This window comes from Cervus canadensis, chromosome 9 (genome assembly GCF_019320065.1).
Source record: "Cervus canadensis isolate Bull #8, Minnesota chromosome 9, ASM1932006v1, whole genome shotgun sequence".
NCBI lineage: Eukaryota > Metazoa > Chordata > Mammalia > Artiodactyla > Cervidae > Cervus > Cervus canadensis.
Window position 1 is genome coordinate 35313122 of NC_057394.1, and position 24347 is coordinate 35337468.

A 24347-nucleotide genomic window follows, 5' to 3' on the forward strand; every position below is an offset into this window, starting at 1 on the left:
CAGACAGAGCATCTCATGTTTGAAACTCAGATCTGTGGTTCTTATAGTTGCTCATTACCTCAATCTCTCCCAGTGTATGTGATTGTCACAGAGCCACTGAAAAATGGTATCTCACATTCTCTGTTTGTAAAAGCATCACTTACCCACCTAAAGCTTAATAAATTGAAAATTTTGCTGCTTAGAAAATAATCAGGTGTGGAGAAGCACAAGTTGTACTATCATTTTCTGAAGGTTAATTGGCTTTTCCTCTTTCTGTTTTTTTCCTCCACAGAATTACCATCTAACACAAGGCCACTTCTCAAGATGAAGGAGGGATTGAACTGTCACACCAGTGTGATCAATTAGATGATGGAGGAAAGAAGCATTTGCTACCTGACCTTAATCTACTGGGCAAGAATGACTGAATTGGGATGGCAGAATACGGTAAGACTCAAAGATGGAGAAAATCAGCAGAGTATCGTTTAAGGAGGCACAGAGCAGTATGAATGCTGACTCATGACAAAATGGACATCCTCAGGATAAATGCTTATTAGGGTGTGAACACTTATTTGTTCAATTCTGAGTGACTGCAAAACGAACATAAACACCTTTAGCAAAAGCAATATGATAGAAAATGAAGCAGCTATGTTTTTCAGAATTTATTGATTTTATGTCACTTAACTTGCTCAACCAAAGTGAGAAGGAGAAAGATGACACAAAATTTATGCAACCCACTCCAGTACTCTTGCCTGGAAAGTCCCATGGACTGAGGAGCCTGGTGGGCTGCAGTCCGTGGGGTCGCAAAGAGTCAGACATGACTGAGTGACTTCACTCACTCACTCATTCACAGGATGTTCTATGAAGAAGACAGAGGAGATATAACTAAGAAGGGAATATGATAGCTGACTTCCTCTGTTTAAAGGCTCATCATTGGGAGAAGACTTAGACATATTTTGGTGGGAATGGCTGAGTGGAGGGTCGTAAGGACTTTGACTTAGTGTGAGGAATGGTTTTCCAATATTTGTCACTGGAACAGCCATGCTTGGTTTTGCATTGCTGGGTTGATGGATAACCACGGGTATACAGAGGTTCTTGCATTAAACAAGATGACCTCAATTGCTCCTTAATATGCCTTTTCTTCAGCTTTAAATCACAATGGAGAGGTCTACAAGGTTTCTGAAACTTCTTTAGGAGCAGAACTGAATGAACTTCGGAACTGCTCAGGCTCTGATAGAATTAGTCCTTCTTAGCAGCGGGTATGTATGTTGTTGGCCTGGGAATGGTTGCTGGTCTGTTTCAGTTATGGACAGCTGGTGTTAGCCAAGGGATTTATTGGATTAGTCATCCCTAGTAACCATGACATGAGGTGTCTCTCCCTGGATTATTAGGTGATATCTATTATGTTCACATTTTCCATTTTATATTGATTTTTCTTTTCCAATGCAAGCAGAACCTAATGCAAGTGTTGTGGTTGGGAATCTGCTTCCCAAAATAAACTACATTTTTTTTTCCTTCTAGAATCCATTTGGCTGTTTCTATTTGTGGAGTCAATTGTGAGACATCCATTTATCATAGCTGTGGAAAACTAGCAGAAGGTCCAGAGAAAAGCCATGGAAACGATGAAGAACCAGGAAAATGGATGTCAGCCATGTATCCAGGAGAGGTAAGGTTGAGAATAATGTTTATACTTGTTTGCAAGCCTCCATTCCTAGCACAGATGCTCAAATACATATGTGTTGATCAACTTATGCATAACTGTGGTCTTCTAGTTTATGAAGGCTACATAGAGGATGTTTTCTATTGGGACATAGGCATGATCAGGATGGTCACATTTAACAAATATTAGTGTGATTAACTTGAATTTCAATATAAGCATCACACTGATAGGGAAGGTCATTAAACTTTGAAGTGTGTTCCCAAAGAATGCTGTGGCATCTCCATTTGAGAACATCTTTTAAATTGGATAGCTAATTATCTGTTTAGAACAAAAGCAGAGGAATAATTCTGAGCACTTCATAAGGACGCCTACAGTTCTGATTTCACTTGTGTGCTTTGCTTGTGTGTAAGCTGGAATCAAGCTTGCCAGGAGAAATATCAATAACCTCAGATACTTAGATGACGCCACCCTTATGGCAGAAAGCGAATAAGAACTAAAGAGCCTCTTGATGAAAGTGGAAGAGGAGAGTGAAAAAGTTGGGCTAAAGCTCAACATTCAGAAAACTAAGATCATGGCATCTGGTCCCATCACTTCATGGCAAATAGAAGGAGAAACAGTGGAAATAGTGGCAGACTATTTTTTTGGGCTCCAAAATCATGGCAGATGGTGACTGCAGCCATGAAATTAAAAGATGCTAACTCCTTGGGAGAGAAGTTATGACCAACCTCGATAGCACATTAAAAAGCAGAGACATTACTTTGTCAACAAAGATCCATCTAGTCAAGGCTATGGTTTTTCCAGTAGTCATGTATAGATTTAAGAGTTGGATTATAAAGAAAGCTGAGTGCCAAAGAATTAATGCCTTTGAACTCTGGTGTTGGAGAAGACTGTTGAGAGTCCCTTGGACTGCAAGGAGATCCAATCCGTCCATCCTAAAGGAAATCAGTCCTCAATATTTGTTAGAAGGACTGATGTTGAAGCTGAAACTCCAATACTTTGGCCACTTGATGTGAAGGGCTGACTCGTTTGAAAAGACCCTGATGCTGGAAAAGATTGAAGGCAGAAGGAGAAGGGGATGACAGAGGATGAGGTGGTTGGATGGCATCACTGGCTCGATGGACATGAGTTTGAGTAGGCTCTGGGAGTTGGTGATGGACAGGGAGGCCTGGTGTGCTGCAGTCCGTAGGGTCACAAAGAGTCACAACTGAGCAACTGAACTGAACTGAACTGAAGCAAAGCACTAAATCCATAACTCAGGGGTAAAATAACGCGTACATAAGATAACTCGGTATGAAGTAGCTTCTCATTTGAAGTGTTGATTTTCCTCTAATCAAAGAGTATATGATAGTCCTAGTTCTCCACTATCATATTTCCTATTAAAAGTAATGCTCACATATATGCCTAAGAGTGCTCACCATGTATTGCAAACCTCTTGTCCTTAGGAAAAATCAATTCTGGGGAAGAGGAGATAGAATAAAAAAAAACAAATATATATACATATATATACATGTATATATATTTCAAAGTGACTACATGGAGAAAATATTGTTCTAGGACAAATAATACCAATAGGAATTAAGAGTATCAAGCTAAACTATGATTATAATTACACTGTAGGAAAATTTTTCTTTTCTGGCCAGTGAATACTGTAGTACACGTCTGGTGTTCCCCTCTCCAGCATCCATTACCCCTTGGAAATTTAGGTGGCACTGATCCTAGTTATACCTCCTAGTATATAGCCCGATGGCTCTGATTGGCTTGCTCTAATCTGCACATCTCAGTCTCCCTATCCATAACAAACGAGCACATAACACAATCAGGCCAATGAGAGTGTGGATTCCAGAAGAGAGTTTCTTTTCCTCTGAATAGTGCAGTGATTGAGATGTAAAGGCTGATTCTGCTGCAGCCATTTTGCCAGTAGGAGGGAGAACCCAGATCCTCTCAAGATGAAGCTGACCAACTCTGAGTTCTTCTGTTTCCTCATCTTTAAAACAGATAGGATAATAGCACCTTTGTCTGGGTTTGTTGTGAAACTAAATTGTTTGACTTACATAAGATGCTTAGAACAGGAAGTACTCAATAAATGATCATTTTTATTAGCAGATAGAGTGTATTTCCTCTACTTTAACAAAAAGCATCATTGCCCCTCTGTGAGCCCAGTGTAACAGTTTTGGGGACCTGGGCTGTCTGGTTAATTGTATTTAACTCCTTAAACCAGTGGTACCCAAATTTTTGGCACCAGGGGAGACAATTTTTCCATGGACCAGGGGGAAGGGGGATGGTTTTGGGGTGATCCAAACACATTACGTTTATTGTGCACTTTAATCTAATGCCATTGGTCATCTGACAGGAGGTATCAGTTCATGACCTGGAGGTTGGGGACTGCTGCCTATTTTTTCTCCTCTTAGGCGAGCTCTATACTTAAGTGATCTCTGCACAGAACTGGTTTTGCCGGTAGTCAATTGTCTATGTCAGCATTTAAATAATGAGACCTTAAGGACTGGTCTCTAAGTGCCATTTCTGAACTTTTAGTGCCTGCAAAATCATCTGATCCTTTCTCTTGGACCTGAAGCTCTGTCCAGGTTTTGCAGAGAAGGAAGAGTTGTGATGTTCCCTGGCAGTGCCCACAGGTGGGATGTGTTTTCACATGGGAGCTAACTTGGGGCATCTGTTGAGCTCAGTTCTGAGTCTGAGCTGATAAAGGTTCACATATGCCTGTGTCTGGGAGACCAAAAACTGCGCATGCAGGGGCTTTTATACTGTTCTTGCTGTCCCAGTAACAGTTTTTCCTGTAATATTCATGTTTATTTACTTATTATTTAAAGATAACAAAATGAGCAAAGAGAAAATAATGGTCAGCATCAATTGTAGAGGCTACAAATAATCAACATTTCTTTGAAAAACAGTGATCTCATTTTAGTAAAAAAATTTTGTTGTTTTTGGTTACATTTGATGGGACAAAGATTTGAGATATTTATAGATATTCTTGTGGAAATTTGGGAGCGAGTGATAGGAACCATGTAGAGATACGTACGTTTAAAATGGAAAGGACCTGAAACAGGTTATCTGGGGACAGAGGAGTGGGTGGGCAGAGGGTGAGACTTCAAGGAGTATTTCCATTTTTCATTCTGTGGACATTTGCATGGTATGAATTTTATTTTGCAGTGATTTTATGTATTACTTGTATAATTTTCAGAATTTACAATGTCAATAATTCCATTCAAGGGAAGGGTTATATTTTCTCCAACTACTTGTTCAGATCAGGTCATTGTAATCATTCCACGTATTTGTACCTGAGTCACCTGATGATTCAAGTGAATTCAGATGATTAGACTTAGCGAAAATATTAGTCACTGTCATATGCTACTCTCTGTGACCCCATGGACTGTAGCCCACCAGGCCCCTCTGTCCATGGAATTTCCCAGGTAAGAATACGGGATTGGATAGCTATTTCTTTCTTTCTCCAGGGGATCTTCTCAACCTAGGATCCTGCATTGCAGGCAAATTCTCTACTATCTGAGCCACCAGGGAAGCCCAAACTTAAATATTGGATATAAAGCTAACTCCTTATTTATGTTTGTTATACTACATGATTTAGGTTTCTCAAAGACCACCTTGCCTGTTTCAATACTGTAGACACTTGGACTGTATTTACATCTGCATTGAATATTTTACCTAAGAGCTTTGTTCTGAGATAAAACAGCATGTTGGATCTCCTGCAGACTGATGACTCGGCTTTCACCACTTCCGGTTGAGTGAGAAGCACTCTGTGAAGGAACCGTCACGTTCATGGCAATTAGAACTTTCTGCTGCAGTTGGATCTAGCAGCTCATGGAAAGCAGACATTTCAAGCGAGGGCCCAACCTCTCAGTTCATACGTGGGGAGAGTTTGGCCCAGATGCTCAGGGACTTCCAAGGTCCCTGATTAGACTTGGGGGGCAGGATGGGGCTCAGAGCCAGTTCTTCTGGCTCCTTCTGCTTCCTGACACATGGCGAGCTGAGAAGTCACCCAAAAGTCAGCCTGCTTGCCTCATTTGCATCCTGGACGCCAGAAACAAAGTTGAACCATATGGGCCTTGGGAAGTCCAGAGAATAGGAAATGAAATTAGTGGCGTAGAATGTGGTGTAAATAAACAATAACATGCTGGTTTAAACTGAAGACTATCTTACATCTGTGTAGCAGTTTGGAAAGATTTTTATTTTTTTTCTGCCTATAAAAATAATACATATTCAGGACTTCCTTGGTGGTCCAGTGGCTAAGACTCCATGCTCCCAATGCAGGGGACCCGGGTTTGATCCCTAGTCAGGGAACTAGATCTCGAATGCCACAACTTAAAGCCCGCATGCCACAACTAAAGATCCTGCATGCTGCAGCTAAGTCCAGGCATGGCCAGATTTTAAAAATTAATGATACATGCTCAATTTAGAACACTTTTGAAAGTATAAAGAAAAAAAAATCAAAATTACTCTTAAGCACTTTGTCAAGAAATGTTCAAGATTAGTATTTTGAAATCACGAACACATACATATGTATAATCCAATTAGATCATATTGCATACATAATTTTCTCTCTGGGTGTTTTCACTGCATACTATATGATGAGCACTTTCCCATATCATTGCATGTTCTGCAACACTGTGGTTTTTAAATGGCTAAAGAATCTTCTCCGGTTGTTCCTTTTGGTTTTTGTTAAGTGATGAACCATTAGAACAGGATGATGTGGCATAAATCCTGGTATAGAATTAAAAGAAAGGCATGCTAAGGTTTGGTGCCATGATCTGATCTGGGGTGTCAGCGTGGAAGGATTGGTGACGGCAGCAGCTGAGAGCTGTCAGTCCTTCCAAGAAGCAACGTGAGGGGGTTTAGTGGCAGATGACAGATAGTCAATTCAAAGACACATACTTAAGGGAATGTAATAGCGTCTTATTTTGTCCTCCTCTTCAGCATCCATTGGTAATGCTAAGTGCCATTTAGGCCACAGACTGGTCAGCCCAGGTTCCCGTAAGATAAGGTCCTCATCTTGGAAGTGCCTGTGCCTGAATGCTAAGTCGCTCAGTTGTATCCGATTCTTTTTTTTTTTTTTTTCTTTCTGGTCGAAACTGAGTTGTATCCGATTCTTTGCGACCCCACGGATTGTAGCCTGCCAGGTTCCTCTGTGCATGGGATTCTCCGGGCAAGAATACTGGAATGGGTTGCCAGGGGGTCTTCCTCCTCCTGGATCCTCCTCCAGGGGATCTTCCTGACCTCTGGATCAAACTTTCCTCTTTTATGTCTGCCTGCATCTGCAGGCGAGTTCTTTATCACTAGCGCCACCTGGGAAGTGACTCAGATGCTAAACTGATGCTTCAGGTGCGGATTATCCTGCCCACTTGGTCACCCCTTGGACAATCAGCCTTTAGACTACATCTCTGCTTGTCACTCTCCCACCAAAAGGAGGGCAATTCAAAGAGGAATGGGTGCAATTTCAAACAGTCTGTTTTGTTCCACGTCAACCAGTTCTGCTAAAAGGTGTGTTGAAAAATGAGACAAAGTGTTTGAAGCGCTTGCCTTCCTTTGTGTGTATTCCCTGTTGCCATGGACAGTTGGGAACCTGCAGAGTAGGAAGGACCCCCATAACCTGAGCAATGAAAGTCAAATCTGGCATCGAGGCTGGTTTATCATTTGGGGCTGTGGAGTCCTACGTGGTTCAAGAGAGAGCTTCTTACTGAAAAGACCTGGGAGAACGAGGCTGGGAGAGCGATGATACCCAGCCTTGCTCTAGTGCTCTGGATGCAATAATGCTTTTCCTCCCCACTTCCTCTATTTCCCCAGATTTCTAGTATTAATTCTAATGAATTAAACAGAATTCAGGTAGGGAGCACAGTACTTCAGGTGAGCAGAGAGTTTCTGTAATGATTCCAGGAACTGTTCCTAAGACCTATGGGTACTCACAAGGTACTGAGAGCAATCAAGATGCAGTGTCTTTTGCTTGTTCTGTGTTTTCTTTGCGGGTTGGGTTGATGAAGAATCTGCTGCCAGCAGGCCACCGTTCCTCCTGTGCAGAAATGCCAAATTTGCAGCGCTTAGTTGGGGGATGAGCTCGGGATGTGATTTCTTCCTTCCCCGGCAATTTTCTGCCTGCATGAAATGCTAAGGAACATCTCACACACGACAGAGCAATGAGACATATCTTTATTTTACAATTTTTGGCAGATTCAACTTGACAGAGTCTAAGTCTTCATGTGACGGTGACGAGGCACTTGTAGCAGACCTCTCTCCCACCTCCTTCATATTTCTCCTCTGTATGGATATTCCTCCCCCCATGCTGACCCCATGTGTTGTGTCTCTGACTTGAGGTAAGCTCTAGATTGCCATGGCATCTCTGCATCCCGTCGCTTCCCACCAAGCCTCTGTGTCCAAGTCTCCAGGGAGAGTCCAACTCTGGCCAAAGCAAGTCTTAAACGTCAATCTCAGACCAACTCAGATACTTACAAGTATACTTATAAGTATCAACTAGATACTTATAAGTTGTAGGTGAGTAGCATCAAGTCTGATTTTATTTATTTACTATTTTAACTAGTTGGGGGTGGTGTGTGAGTGTGTTTTAGTCGCTCAGTCGTATCTGACTCTTTGCAACCTCATAGACTGTAGCCTGACAAACTCCTCTGTCTATGGAATTCTCCAGCCAAGAATATTGGAGTGGATAGCCATTCACTTCTCCAGGGGATCTTCAAGACCTAGGGATTGAACCTGGGTCTCTTGCATTGTAGGTGGATTCTTTACCACTGAACCATCAAGGAAGCCCAGTTTGGGGTGGGATGAAGCACAAATAGGGAGTTAACATGCTTATGGGCTACAGGTTAAGTGCATTGATGATTTTATAATTTTACCATCAAATACACAGACTTGTGGGGGGACTGAAGTGAAAACAGAGCTTCCTTTTAGGACTCGGCTGATTGATGGCGCCAGTGGAGAGCTTAGTTTGGGGGCCTTCCTTTGTGGAACTGGCTGCTCTGATTGTCTTGCCATGTGCACCGGAGGGCCACCCACAGGCCATGAGTACACATGTGCTTGAGGCACAAAGGATGCAGTCTTAGTAGCTGCAGGGACAAATAGAGATGCAGCCTGGGGGGAAGTCTTATCTCAGCACTGACTGATGAGGAGCCCCAACATATGAAGTTGGGGTTCATCCTACTTCCCGCTTGTACTCCAAGGCTGCCTGTGGCAGTTGGGCACAATTTCTTTCAACTGCAGAAGAATGAAAGACTAGAGAATGGACAGATTTTGTAAATACAATGAAACTTAGAAAGATCTGGGCCTGGGGATACATTATTCCCCAACATGAATCCAGCTTGTTCAGGGTCCCCTGGTTCTGAGGTTTATTTCAGGCTCTATGTTTTCTTATTTCTGTTCCATCTTCACCTTATGCTCTCCTCATTCATCATCTCAGTGACCTCAGAAATTCTAGTGAATGACATTAAGGTTACCATCCAAAAGTCCATGGCTGCAAACTATACCAGCTAGAAGGCCCTTTGATCAATAATATATCTGGGAAAAGATGTATTTCCTCTTTTGTTCCTCTTAGTTTTCTTTCATACAGAAAAGAAATTGAAAGATACCACAACTGGATAAATAACTTGGAAGTAAACTCACCTGATCTCAGAATAGCCTTGGGTAGTGAACTCAGAATAATTACAAGCACTAAGAAAGATGAGTTGGAAAGGTCCTTTATCAGAGAGAGCTTTAATAGTTAGAAAAAATGTAGTAAGTTAGCTTTTGTGGTTGGGATAGCAAAGGCCAAGAAAGTTTGACTGAGCGTAATGAAAGTGTGAAGAGTATAGATTGGGTTGACATGCATGGGTCGGATTTAAGAACACCTGGCAGGAGACACAAGGGGAAGCTTGTGAATCTATTGACTGTATCTCACAGAATCTATAGAATTATCCTTGCAGAAGAATAAGGATATAAAATATGAGCAGATTCAACAAGGCCTAGACACACAACAATAATGGTTATAAAGGAAGTGATGAGTGCATGGAGGGTAAATTTCCACTCTTGTTTTTAATATTCTAAATATTATTTTGAACTAATTAAAAAACACACTCTTTTGTTAAAATAAGAATGTACATATATGTATAACTGAATTCCTTTGCAATACGGCAGTAATTAGCACAACACTGTAAATCACATTTTAATAAAAAAGAAAGCATCTCTAATTTTATCTTTTATTGTTAGGAACAAAATATACCCTATTACACAAAAAATGATCATGGAAAGTTAAAAAAAACAACTTGGAAACATAAAAAGGAAGAAGAAAAGATTAATCATAGTCTCACTTTACAGATTTTTACACATTTTAACATAATTTGCTTTCACTCTTCCACACTATTTAAAAGTTATCTTACATAGTTGTGAGTTTGCAATTTTTTATTCTTCTTTTATATTTCTATTTAAGCCCAGAGTTTTTTTTGTCTCTAGGAAGTCTTTATTTTAAATGCTTTTAAGATGCTGTTGACTGTAGAACACATTATTCTACACATTACTATGAAAGGAAAAAGATGTTTTCAATTAAGCTATGACACAAAGCCTTCAAGATCTCCTGAAACACATTTGTTGCTTACACTAGCCTTTTGATGCTTTGACATTTCTTTCATCCCTTCTAAGCACTTGGCAATTCTTTTGCCTAAGCGTTGCACTACTTAGCATGTAGGAGATGCTTCTTTTGCATATTCCTCAGAAAACAAAATGTAGCACCATTTCAGCTATTTAGGTTCCATAAAACACATGATTTTTTTTCTTTGGAACAAAATATGAAATAGTGATCATTTCTCCTGTGATGAATATTTGCTTCACCAATATAAAATTTACCTGCTGCAGTTCTGTTTACATGGTTACACAATAACTTTTCATCTCAATACTAAATCACTGTGTTACTTTTAAATGGCAGTGAAAGCAACATGTGTAGTACCAACAATGTCCATCATTCAACAGAAATAATGACAAGATGAACATCTGTGACCAAGTTAATGCTTGCCTGCCAATGACAGCTACTTCGTGGCTATTGCATGGCTGATGGGGATAATAAGATGCCAGCTACTATAAAACATATTCCAATTTCAAAGACATTAAAATGGAGAAAGGCGAGTCTTAGTATCAATGAATGCACCTGAATTTAATGACCATTTTGTTATTCTGGGTCTTTTCTTTATAAAAGACAAGCTTTTCTTTTTTTCTTTTAATACAAACTTTTCTTTGCATTTTTGATTATTTCTTTAGGATAGATTCTGAGAAGAGGAAATATTCAGTCAAAGGATGGACGTACTTTAAGGTTTTGACATACATTTCCAAATAGATTTACAGAAAAGTAGTTGTACTTATATAGCCTTATGAACAATGTTATTTCAGCTTCAAAAACTTGGCTTTATGGAGAAAAGCTGTGAGAGGTAGCCTGCAGGGTGACACCAAAGATTCAGAGTGATGACATGTGGCTTTGAGACTCCGTCTTACAAGATTGTACCTCCCACTTGCTCTTTTGGACCACAGGTTCTTTAGATGACTGTAATATCTCACAAAGAAAACCACCATGAGACTTTCTGGATTCCATGAAGAAAAAAAAATGTTTTACATTAAATCCAGGTCAGTATCACGTAATGTTGAATCCCTCTATCAACATGAATTATCATATATATTAAATTATCTTATATATTTAATCATTTTAAAATAAGGCACATTCTTTTTGATGCAACTGTTTCCGTTTTTCTTGAGCTGATATGTCTGATCTGTGTGACTTTGGGACTTTGCCTTGCAGATGCTTAATGTGGGTGGGATCCAAATGCATGTCAAAGGGAATATTGCTAGATGTTAATTAAGAGCTCAAGAGAAAACAGGAGGGTCATATATCTTTGCATTATGGATGAAGGTCATAGTAGCAATTGGACTGAATTCAATTCAAGAAAGACTTATTGAGTTAACTCAGCATGTGCCAGCTAGTGTTACAAAGTGGTCACTAAAACTGCTGGTCTTCCTGCCCTGGTAGAGCTTATAACCAAGGGGCAACATCACTTATCCCAACTTTCCTGAAGTGAACCTTCATCTTCTGTTATAAAATGTAAGTATTTGAGGTGTTTGAAGGAGGCTGAAGCTGGGAGTGGACTGTAAAATGTATTAACTGGGTGAAAGAGCTTTTCTTATACAGTATACAGTTCTTTGTTGTTTAGTCACTCAGTCGTGTCCAGCTCTTTGTGATCCTATAGACGGTAATCCACCAGGTTCCTCCTTTCCATGAGATTTTCCAGGCAAGAATGCTGGAGCAGGTTGCCATTTCCTTCTTCAGGGGAATCTTCCTGACCCAGGGATTGAACCCATATCTCTTGCATTGGCAGGTGGATTCTTTACCACTGAGACACCAGGGAAGCCTCATATGGTTCTTAAGAGTTCATTAACTGACTCAGTTTTTTCACTATCTTGTTTTTTGGTTTTCTTTCCTTCCTTTTTTTCTTTTTTTAAGTTCTATAGTATGTCGAGCACTGTGGATTAGAAACTCTTTGTCAGTTTCCATGATGTCCAGCTGAATGTGTCACCAATATAATTTCCTATAATTCTGAGAGTCAAACAGAATCCATCTTCTTTCGGTTATCCCAGGACCCCTAAAGGTCCATGTCTTCTTCCAAGAATAGAAACACTGCCTGCATTTGTGTCTTGCTCTTCTCTGGTGCCTTCTATCTGCATGTCATCCTGGGCTTCCTCAGAGGTGGTGTGATATTGTGGAAAGTTACAGGAATTTGGAATTACAAGAACTAGATTGAAATTTGTTTCTTCTACTTAGCAGTGTGTGATCTTAGGAAAATTGCTGAATTTTTCTATTCTCATCTTTCTCATCATTTTCACAGCCACTTTATGATTTAGATATTATTATACCAAACAACAGACTGGTTCCAAATTGGGAAAGGAGTATGTGAAGGCTGCATATTGTCACCCTGCTTATTTAACTTATATACAAAGTACATCATGAGGAATACTGGGCTGAATGAAGCACAAGCTGGAATCAAGATTGCTGGGAGAAATATTTGTAACCTCAAATATGCAGATGACACCACCCTATGACAGAAAGAGAAGAACTAAAGAGCCTTTTGATGAAAGTGAAAGAGGAGAGTGAAAAAGTTGGCTTAAAACTCAACATTCAGAAAACTAAGATGATGGCACCTGGTCCCATCTCTTCATGGCAAATAGATGGGGAAAAAATGGAAACAATGAGAGACTTTATTTTTTGGGCTCCAAAATCACTGCAGATGGTGACTGCAGCCATGAAATTGGAAGATGCTTGCTCCTTGGAAGGCAAACTATGACCAACCTCGATAGCACATTAAAAAGCAGAGACATTACTTTGCCAACAATGATCTGTCTAGTCAAGGCTATGGTTTTTCCAGTAGTCATGTATGGATGTGAGAGTTGGACCACAAAGAAAGCTGAGAGCTGAAGAATTGATGATTTTGAACTGTGGTGTTGGAGAAGACTCTTGAGAGTCCCTTGGACTGCAAGGAGATCCAACCAGCCCATCGTAGAGGAAATTAGTCCTGAATATTCATTGGAAGGCCTGATGCTGAAGCTGAAACTCCAATACTTTGGCTACCTGATGTGAAGAACTGACTCACTAGAAAAGACCCTGAAATTTGGGAAAGATTGAAGGCAGGAGGAGAAGGGGATGACAGAGGATGAGGTGGTTGGATGGTATCACTGACTTGATGGACATGAGTTTGAGTAGCTCCAGGAGTTGGTGATGGACAGGGAAGCCTGGCATGCTGCAGTCCATGGGGTCACAAAGAGTCACGACTGAGCAACTGAACTGAACTGATACCCATTTTACACTTGAGAAAACAGAAGTTCAGTTAGGTTAGCTAATTTTCCCAAGGTCTAGGTTTCAAATATACGGGGCTTGACTTTAGTGTTCATACTTAAGGACTCCTTTATGTCAATCATTAAGAGCTGAACACAGTATTTGGTTCATAGGAAATCCACGATAAAATACAGTTATGGTTATGGTTGTCATGGCTCAGAACCAAGATAATCGGTGCCTGTGAAAGCTAAGTAGCTTCAGTTGTGTACGACTCTTTGTGACCCCACGGACTGTAGCCCACCAGGCTCCTCTGTCCACGGGATTCTCCAGGAAAGAATACTGGGGTAGGTTGCCATGGCCTCCTCTAGAGCATCTTCCCAATCCAGGGATGGAACCTGCATCTCTTAAGTCTCCTGCATTGGCAGGCAGTTTCTTTACCACTAGTGCCCTCTGGGAAGCCCAAGATAATAGGAGTATTTACTAAAAGTAGAAGCAAAATCTCCTTGGCAGACCTGTGGTAGAGTTATTTTGGTATAGAGAATCTTTCTCATTCAATCTCTGACCCCACCCACATGTAAGGCTAACCTTGATTAGAGTGGTAAATGTCATCTGTAATTGAAAGATCTAATTTTTATAATTCTACTTCTGCTGTAAAGAAAAATTACACTTTTGACATTTTAAGTTAATGCTCCAGATAGTCTTGGATTGACATATGTGGTATGAGGGGCCTTAAACCAAGAGCTGAAATATAGAGATGAATTCTTAATCAATGAGTTATGGGTCTGGATAAAAGGTTAAAATTAAATAAAATATCTGCAACTGGTGCTGTTTTGAGGGGTTGAAATTGTACCCTTTCTACATGCATTTTTAAAAATAAGGCAAAATCTATATAGATTTTCATATATGGCAACACAAGCAAAATTTTTGGCTAATGATGTACTGTTATCTTTTTGGTTCAGCATGGAGAAATGCAATCTACTTTCCTTATCATTTTCTCCCTAACATATTAGCATTTCCGAGGTTAATCATCTGTGACATCTTCTCAAACTGCTCTTGTTTTACACTCACAGTTTTCATTTATTTTTTATCCACCGTAGAGAGATATTGTCCTCATTTTTTTAGTTGCATTTAGGTATGGGATTGTTGTTGTTCAGAGATTATGTTTCAGGATCTTTCCCCTTCTTTCCCATTCCATTATTTTTTTAAGTTGTCTGTTGCATCTGAAATAATCTGTAAGTTTGGGGAGAGGATTAAAAAATCACAGCAAAGGGTAGGGCAAAAAATATTACAATTATTTTTCCTTCTATGAAACATAATAAAATCTCATTTTTCTATATAATTATGACCCCAAATCATCTGATTTGAGCAGACAAGCAGGACAGTGACTTGGCCATGAACACATCCATCCTCACAAATCCTTGGGGGAGGGCAAAAACCTTGCGGTATGACCAGCAAACGTGTGTTCTGCTTGATTTTCCACAGAACTGTGAAAGTTCAATCCAGATAATGTTTATCAATGGAGCCATCTTAAAAAAGTTTTTTTTCAAACCCACACCAAGTAAAAACTAACTTATGCAGAAGCTGCTGGCAACACCTGATTGTGGCTTTGCAGATTTGCACCAGCATCGTAATAAGATTCCAAAGCATGGAAGGAAATGGAAAATGAAATCTAAATGAAAATGCTTCTGTTTTTGACGGAAGTGCAGAAGAAAACACATAGTTTCACACTGACATAAACACTTATAAACATGCAAGAAAATCAGTTTTGTTTCTAGAGTATATGTCAGTTCTTTTGAGCTGAGAAAATTCAGACTTCAGGCCTGGGACCTAACTGGAATTATTTATTGTTAATGATTTAGTGTTTTATTTATTCACTTTTCAGAGTTCATCACTCTTCAAGGTCAAATAACAATAATGAATGAAACTAACAAAATATTGTAAACCAACTACATTTCAACAGAAAACAACAATAGTAAAAAACCTTTTTCTTTCATTTTACTCCACTGTCAATGAGACTGTTCTATGGATGTTTTCAAAAAGAAGTAAGTAAATTTGAAAGTTTAAGACATTGTACTTATGGCTCAGCGGAAAGAAGTCACCTGTGATGCAGGAGATGCAGGTTCAATCCCTGGGTCGGGAAGCTCCCTTGGAGAAGAGCATGGCAACCCACTCCAGTATTCTTGCCTGGAGAAATCCCATAGACAGAGGAGTCTGGTGGGCTACAGTCTATGGGGTGGCAAAGAATTGGACACGACTAAGCGATTGAGCATGCATGCACTTGTCTGGAAGGGTCTATTCCATCATCGTCCTTTATATATATATTTTCTAAATAAATTTAGACAAATGAACAAATCTGAAATATTTTTGTTTGGAAGGCATCAAGAAACTCTAAGGTTGGGACTCGTAGTGTGTATTTATTGAAAACTGTAAGAGCCAAGAATGGGAGAGTCAGTTTTAGGATCCTAAAAATATATAATTAAACCAGTCTGCTTGGTTTCATAAAAGTGACTAAAGATTAACAGAATCCAGTTTTATCTCTAGCGTGATGCTGTTTGTGACAGACAATTCGTATAATATAGAAGCTAACCTGCCTCATAAAAAAAAGTAATAAAGTTTTCTGTTTCTGCCACTGAATCACAATCCTTTCAAACCCTTCTCGCCAGTGCATTTATTCCTCCTAGAGAGCTCTATCAGGAACCCCCTATAATCAGCGTGTGTAGAAAGGCGTGAAAGTCCTGTGGAGTTATTAATGATGGGGGAGAGGGAAGATTAACTTCTTAAAAACTGAAAGACTCTCAGAATGTGTCCTTTTATTTTACCCAGGTATGAAGGTCTGGAAAATGTCTTATTTGAACATACACAGGTATTGTTATGGGCTCTTAAATCTTTGTCTTGTACTGTAGTTTCTGCACATATGTTTATTGTCAGCTAACAGCTGAGAACTGATGAGCTGAGTGGAAAGGCTTTTTAAAGCTGCAGTTCTTCCTTTCTGTCAACTGTTTCTTTTGTTTCACTCAAACTTCTTCTAAAAAAAGAATATGATTTATTTGCATATTTTTTGTTCCCTGGCCAGTTAAGGGTAAGCTTTTGCATGAAAGGCAGTTTTGTTGATACAGTTTCTTTCATTGTGATTAGAATGGATGTGACAAGAACATGCTGTGTTTTGGGAAGATAACTCTGGTTGCAGGGAGGGAAATAAGGTGAGACTGGAACAAGGGAGACCAGGTTGACGTGTAGTAGGAGTGGTATGGAGAAGAGGGAACAGAATTCAAGGATATTCTAGGAAGTAGATTTATTAGAAGAGAAATTTATTGAGGGGGAAAGAGGATTTGTTATGACTCAAAATGCCTTCCTTGGGTGATGGCATTAATAAATAGCATTGATGGAAATAGGGAATGTAGAGAAAAGATGGTGCTGTGACATTTTGAGATTGAGCTGCCCTTGGTACCTGCATGTGGATCAGCTAGGAGTTGAGCTCAAAAGAGAAGTCTGTATTGGAGATTCAGAATTGGTGGTCTTCATCCATGTGACAATTGGGAGGGGAGTGTGGGGTTTGATAAGACAAAGAGAAGGAAAACGAGAAAACTCAAACATAGAAGGGTAGGTAGAGAAGAGGAGGCTGTGAAGGAGTGTCAGAGAAAGGAGGCAAAGATGCCTGAGTCTCCTTACCATCACATGAAGAATGGTTGAATGAATGGCCATAACTGGTGTTATGGAGAGCACATCTTTTCAAGGGTGGACCGGTGTGACTTCTAGTCTTTTAAAGAGGGTCTAGATTTAGTCTGTGTTGCTCCTCCTGAGGGCACTGAGGAACTTATGGATGTCAATTCTGTTTATGTTAATGCAAGGACTTTCAAAGAATAGAAATGTACAACATGGAATGGAACTACCACAAAGCATCTTTATCTGCCTCCCCATTTAAAGAGAGCCTTACTGCCCACTGATGAAGAAATAAGTCCTGATTAGAGGGGGCCGGGTGGGGACACTTGATGACACTAAGATTCTCTGAAGGCTAAGAGTCAATAAAAAATCTTTAAAGTCATACTTAAAAAAAAAAGATCTGTTGTTGTTTGTGGTTTATTTATAACTTGTTCTTATGAAGACACATGTGAACAGTGCTTTCTGGTGATATATTGGGTAACTATAATGAAATCATGACACTGTTTTTCTGATTGGCTATAAATAGTCAGTAGGGTCTTGGTAAAAATAATGTAGTTTAGTTCTGGGGCTTAACCCTTCATGTGAAAAGTCATACTTTTTTTTTTTTTTAAGAAGGTGTTTTGCAAAATTTAAGCTCAATTTTAAGAGGACAGTACAATGCTATAGTGACAAAGCAAACACACACATACACAGTGAAAAGAACTGCATTTCTCCTTCATGTTCTCCCCAAATCATGATATCTTAGTCCCTTTGCATCTGTGCTAAGTCACTTCAGTCATGTGTGACTGTAGCCTGCCAGGGTCCTCCGTCCATGGGATTTTCCAGGCAAGAATACTGAAATGGGTAGCCATGCCCTCCTCCAGGGAATCTTCCAGACCCAGGGATTGAACCCACATCTCTTATGTCTACCTGCATTGGTGGGTGTGTTCCTTACCACTAGCGCTACCTGGTTAGCCGCTTTGTATAATATTCAGTCTTAAAGTGAAAGTGAAGTCGCTCAGTCGTGTCTGACTCTGCCACCGGACCCAGGGATCAAACCCTGGTCCCCTGCTTTGCAGACAGACGCTTTACCGTCTGAGCCACCAGGGAAGCCCATTCAGGCTTAGAAATTACATAAATTAATCATTTTGAGGGAAGATCAGGCAAATTGTTTTGCATTGTTATCCTACTTGTATTTGAAAATAAGGAAGTATGTCTATAGAGGTTTGTAGTCTGATAGTCAAATGATTAATACTAGTTTTCTAGCAAAGATATGATCTTTCATAATACAGATTTGCCACTATGCTGATTCTACATCAGAATCTGAACATATCCTAGGTTCACTGTTATTGTGGTACCATAATGCTGTATTTGATGTACCAAAGAAGACTCAGAAACATATTGTTCATGGGGAGTCCTTGAGAGTACATTAAATAAAAATAACCCATAATAACCAATGATTTGATCCTATTAAGCCAGGCAGATGTGACAGGGTTGGGAAGAATTCTGTGTTTTTTTAGAAATGCATCTCTGATGGAACATGTAGATTGAAGTTAGCATGTTGGGATAAAAACTAGGAGAGGACTTGAATGGAATTCTGGTTGTTCATATAATTTCTCCTGCTCAGTCACATAGACTTTATTATCCCAAATTACAATTTGCATCATTCAAATGCAAATGAACGTTCAAAGTCCTGTGTGGGCTTCATGTAATTTCTTTCTGGGCAAGAGCTGCTCACTGTTTTACTTATTTGAAAGAATTCAGTGATGCAACTGATTCCAAGAAAAAAATAAAAATGTGAATTTGAAAGTGTTCTTCCTATTGAAGGGGATGATATATCAAATTCACATCTGGTTTTATTTTGCTGTCTCTCTCTTGGCTTCCCTAAGTAATATATTTTATCTCTTTACCTGACTATCCTTTGTTTCCCAGAGCCTGAATCTTCCCAGAATTATGATTCCACTTAAATATTGACTATAAAAGTAAGGAACAGAGAAGAAAGTTTTGAAAAGCAAAATAAGCTAACGATGTTATTATGGATAGTTGGAAACTCGTTCAATGGTAACACTTCATTTTTGGCCTTTATGAACCAATCTCACAGTCAACCAAACTGCTCATAATGCAGGACACTTCATAAGTCACCAGAGCTGCCTTGGAAGTTTATTTTAACATCTTTTGTTCTTGAATGTAAGAAGATATTCACACAACTTTAATCCTCTCCAGCTGTTCATTGGTAAATACCTTAACGTGAGGCTTATTAGGGAGAAAATGGTGCTTGATTTAAATTCTAAAAGCAACTCTACGAAATGTCTGATTCTCTTTAGCCTCTGCTCTCAGAAGAATATCAGTAGCTTTTCCCCTCAGCCCCATGACACTTGTCATGCTTCTCAAAGCTCTTCAGTAGTATTTCTGTGGTCACTGGTTCAGGTTAGTCGGTGAAAAATTAACTGGTGTGATCTTCTCTTCAGATCTTTTTCTGACCAGCTTGTTCTGGTGGAGAACATGGTTTGGTTCTAAAGGGGTCCTCTGGAGAGCTGACCACACAGGGTGCTTCATGGTGGAAAAGGTGCATTGGACAAATCAGCTTGGGAAATTAATTTAGAACTTATAAATGAAGTAGCATATTAAAGGGGCTTCCCAGGTGGTGCCAGTGGTAAAGAATCTGCCTGCCAATGCAGGAGACATAAGAGACACAGGTTCGATCCCTGGCTTGCCAAGATTGCCTGGAGGAGGGCACAGCAACCCACTCCAGTATTCTTGTCTGGAGAATCCCATGGACAGAGGAGCCTAGCGGGCTACGGTCCATAGGGTCACAGAGTCAGACATGACTGAAACAACTTAGCATGCACACATGCATTAAAGGGTCTAAGATATTCTGCAGTAAAGAATTTCTACTTAGCTCTGTTTAACCCAGTAGTAGATCACAGTATTTAAGAGCACCACTCTGAACACAGGTAGACTTGTACTGAAATCCCAGGCTCACCATTAGCCCTGAGACTTGGGCAAGTTTCTTCCCTGTACAATGGGAAAACGAGTCCCAGCTCAGGCTGTTGTGGGGGGAAAAAAAATATATATATATATATATTACATATATATATTAGGTATATAAAATATTCGGCAGAGTGTGGAATAGTAATCCATACTCAGTTACTCATTTTTAGTATGATGTTTTTATCTTATTTGATTGTATGACTTGTTTTCTGGGCAACATACAAGGAACTACTCTTCTGAGAAAACGTGATGAGAAATGCTGATCTGATAGCTTGATATGTGTAGCAATACTTTTAAAGAAACTGAGAGGGTCAGTACCCTCATATCACGAGAATTCTCTACTAAGTTGACTGATACCTCCGTCCTGGTGTTGTATTCAGAGACAAAATATATAGAATTTTGGGTAGATAATGTGAAATTGACTTTGAAATATAACACACAAAGGTTGTTATAAACAAGGCCTGTTTTCTGTCTGGAATATCATAAGCTAAATTCTAAGACCTAAATGTCCAGAAAGAAGCACCAAGAGGGTGAGAGAGAAAGAAGGGAAATTTGTTTCCTGGTGTAGAGAAGAAATTAATGGAGAAATGAATTTGAACACCCGCGGGAGCAGGAGTGGAGCCAAGTCATCTTTTAGAAGAAAAATGAGGGTGTAACAAGGCTGATTATTAATTAGGTTCTAGTAGGTAATTGGCTTTTAAGCCCCAGTGAAATGTAAGAAAGGTTTGTTTCACTCCAGTAACTGGTCTTGTTAGTTTTCTTCTTTCCTTTGAGGTACCCCCTGCCCTTTTCTTTATTCCTCCCCACCCAAGACACCTTGTTCCATGAGATAAAACTGTACGGAAGCCTGATCTTAGTTAGCTAAACTTATGAAAGGATCAGGTCATTAATTTGTGTAGAATTATAAAACAGGGTTATTCAACCTCCTCACTGTTGACATTTTGGACTGGATAATTCTCTATTGTGGACGGTGGGTGGTGGTGATGTCCTGTGCATTCTAGGAACTTTAACTAAATCTCTGGTCTCTACCCACCATAGACCAACAGCCCCCTCCACCCTAGCTGTGATGCCAACACTTTGTATAGACATTGCCAAATGATTCCTGGAGGGTAGTAGCCCTCTCTCCCCTCACTGCAAACCATTGAGTACAAAGGTTTGACAACAGATAAATCTGTATCATTCTCTGAGTTATGTTTCCTTTCTTTCATGGGTAATTTCTTACTTACCCAAGACAGAACTTTGAAAAGAAAGTTCATTTATAAGACACAGGTTGGGGAAGAGTGGTTTTGTTCAATCACATGCTAGAGGGGGATGCCTCAGTTACTTAAACCAAATAGTCCACGTCTGTCACAGTGAACAAACTTTCCTCCTTAGCCGATGGCTTGAGACAGGTTTGAGGCTTCATCCACATCTGTGTTAAATGTGAAGCCTAATTCCTGCCCTTCACTCCGGATACTTTTTAATGACTGAACATTTAACAATGAAAAGGGTCTCCCATAGTCTATGTGACTTGGTCATGGATAAAGCAAAATAGCAAAATAGATCGACTGCTCATTTTTTGTCCTTTGGTGACTGAATTAGGTTTATTGTTCAACAAAACCTATCGCAGAACAGCACTTCCAACAAAGACAAACAATAAATTCCAAATTGGGGATATTTTTTTAAATACACATTTGACAACAGATCCTAAAGCAGAGGCTGAAGTCCAGAGACTGCTGTTTTTTCCCTTAATTTGCATGTGGCTTTTTGGGTCTGGTCTTTCATGTACCTATTTCCCTTTCTCCCTCCTCCACTGCAGTTCTTGTCTGTGAACTTTTTGTTTAACAAAGAGGAACACATACTGTGCAATGAAAACATGGGCTGAAAATCATCTCAGCTATAAAGTGTAGCTGTGTGGAGCCTGGTAATTGGGTTGTGTTTGTGAAAACAAGAAGGACAGCCAACATCTGAATGTGTCAGTTAATTAGTCCACAGGGAGAGAGACCCTGGGAGTGTCCAAAGGACTGTTTTTTAAAACTTTTTGTTGTTCTATTTTTTCCAGGGGACTCGCAGTTTTCCCTTGCTAATCGTTTACCACAAATAACTTCATTTTGTGTAATGAAATTCCATTGGTATCACAGAATTCAGGGCTCTGACACAGGGAGACCCTTTCAAAGGCTTGAATGCTTGGCAGGCAAAAATATGTGTGCTTTGTAGATTCAGTGCAAAGTGACTGGGAACATTTCTTTATGGCCACAGTGTGGTTTGGGACACTGGCTACAATGTTATCTGTGAAACACAGGCTGGGAGCAATGCGAAATCCTTGCTTTGGTCACAGAGCAAAAAGTTAATTTATTTTGGATATTTTAAATGTGTGTGGAATTCTCATTGCTTCATGAAATCCATGGGATATATGCTATATAAACGTGCAGATTTGGAGTAAAAATAGTCAATGCAGTGAGCAATCTGATATGTGTCAATAATCTGTTCTCTGGGGACTTCCCTGGTGGTCCAGTGGTTCAGAATCTACTCTGCAATGGAGGGGACACGGGTTCAATCCCTGGTCGTGGAACTAAAATCCCACATGTCTCCAGGCAACTAAGAGCATGCACAATCTAGAGCCTGACTGCTTCAACAACAGAAACCTGCATGCAGCAATTAGAGAAGATTCGCATGATGCAATGACGACCCAGCACAGCCAGAAAAAAAAAAATTGTTCTCTACAGTCAGGTATCGAGGAACATTTGTTCTGTAAAATTTGAGGATATGCATTCCTTGTATTGAGATAAGAGGAAGGTTTAGTTTTTCCTTTTTTGCCAAACGTGAGAAAATGTATTAAATTATATGTAAATTTGCACTTCTCTCTTTTAATTAGTAAATGTTAATCCTGAAATCCAGAAGCATGGTTCAAGAGATGTTGGGAGCTTACATTTCAGAAAGAAAAGGAGATTCTAGGAAAGCTCCAAGTTGAGGTGAGCTGCACCAGTGGCTGATGTCAACTTCTTCTTTAGAGCATGGTCTAATGTCGCTTTCCTCTCCTGGGGGTTAGGGTCTGATATCTTTAGCACCCAGCACCACAGGGTCACACACAGGGTATTCAATAAATGTTGACTGAACTAATTAATACTAGCCATCTCCTTCATGGCATTTCTTCCTGACTGACAGCTTGAGACGGGACTCAGGAAGGTGGACAATGATGGGCAGGTGTGGTGGGTCAGCCTCATGGAGAATGGATCATAAAGAAGATTCTTTGCATGATAGTAATAGAAACCCCATTTAAAGTAGCTCAACCTAAAGGTATTTAAATGGAGTTTCTATTACTTTTATGCAAAGAATCAATCCATTTATATACATTTAAATTTATGATCCATTTATATACATTTAAGTAATAAATATTTATTAAATATTGAGGGCTCTCACTAACCCAAGAAGAGGAATTCAGTCAAGACTCAGGAACTAACCAGAAACAGGGAATCAAATACCACCAGAGCTTTCTCCCCAGTCCTTGATTGTGCTTTTTTCTGTTTACCTGCTCCTCTTTTGTCTACTGGAACTTGAACCCTCACTGTCTCTTTTATCCGTAGCAAGACACATGGCAGACAGCGAGACACCGGCATCCAAAGTGTTAGTTATCTATTTATTAATTGTTTGGCTGCATCGGGTCTTAGTTGTGGCACGCTGGATTTTCTTTGCAATACGTGGGATCTTCGTTGCAGTGTGTGGGCTCTCTAGTTGTGGCGACTACAGCAACTTAGTTGCTCCTTGCATCTGACATCTTAGTTCCCCCACCAGGGATCAAACCTGTGTCCCCTGCATCGGAAGGCAGATCCTTAACTGCTGGATCACCAGGGAAGTCCCTAAACTTTTTTTTTTTTTCTGCCTCAAATGCTTGGGCATCGAGTCTAAAAATTCTAGAGAAGCATCTCCTTGGCCTGGTTTGGATTACAAAGTCTTTCCTGCTCCATTGGCCAGGATCAGTGGTGGGATGTCAGTCTATCAAAAGGGCTCAGGCATTAAGCAGGGACAGGGAGAGGAACATCTAGAAGGAAGATGGTGTTGGGAGTGTCCGCCGGTTTCAATGTGATCCAAATCATAAGTGAATGAAGAGGAAGAAAAAAAATCAGTGACACAGAGGTCTACTATTTTATATACTATATTATTATATGATATATTGTTATGGGCTAAATTGTGTCCCCCTGCCCCATACTCCTATGTTGAAGTCCCAACCCCCAGTACCTCAGCATGCACCTATGTTTAGAGATAGAGTTTTAAAGAGATAATTAAGTTAAA

At 39.9% G+C, this 24347-nt stretch overlaps 1 long non-coding RNA gene across 1 annotated transcript; it reads left to right on the forward strand.

The window, feature by feature from the left end:
- Positions 1-456: 456 nt before the first annotated feature.
- LOC122447083 lies at positions 457-12626 on the forward strand. Its single transcript, XR_006271126.1, has 5 exons — positions 457-534; positions 1498-1642; positions 7829-7971; positions 11159-11251; positions 12505-12626. It is a non-coding gene; the product is annotated as an uncharacterized LOC122447083 (long non-coding RNA).
- The last annotated feature ends 11721 nt before the right edge of the window (positions 12627-24347 follow it).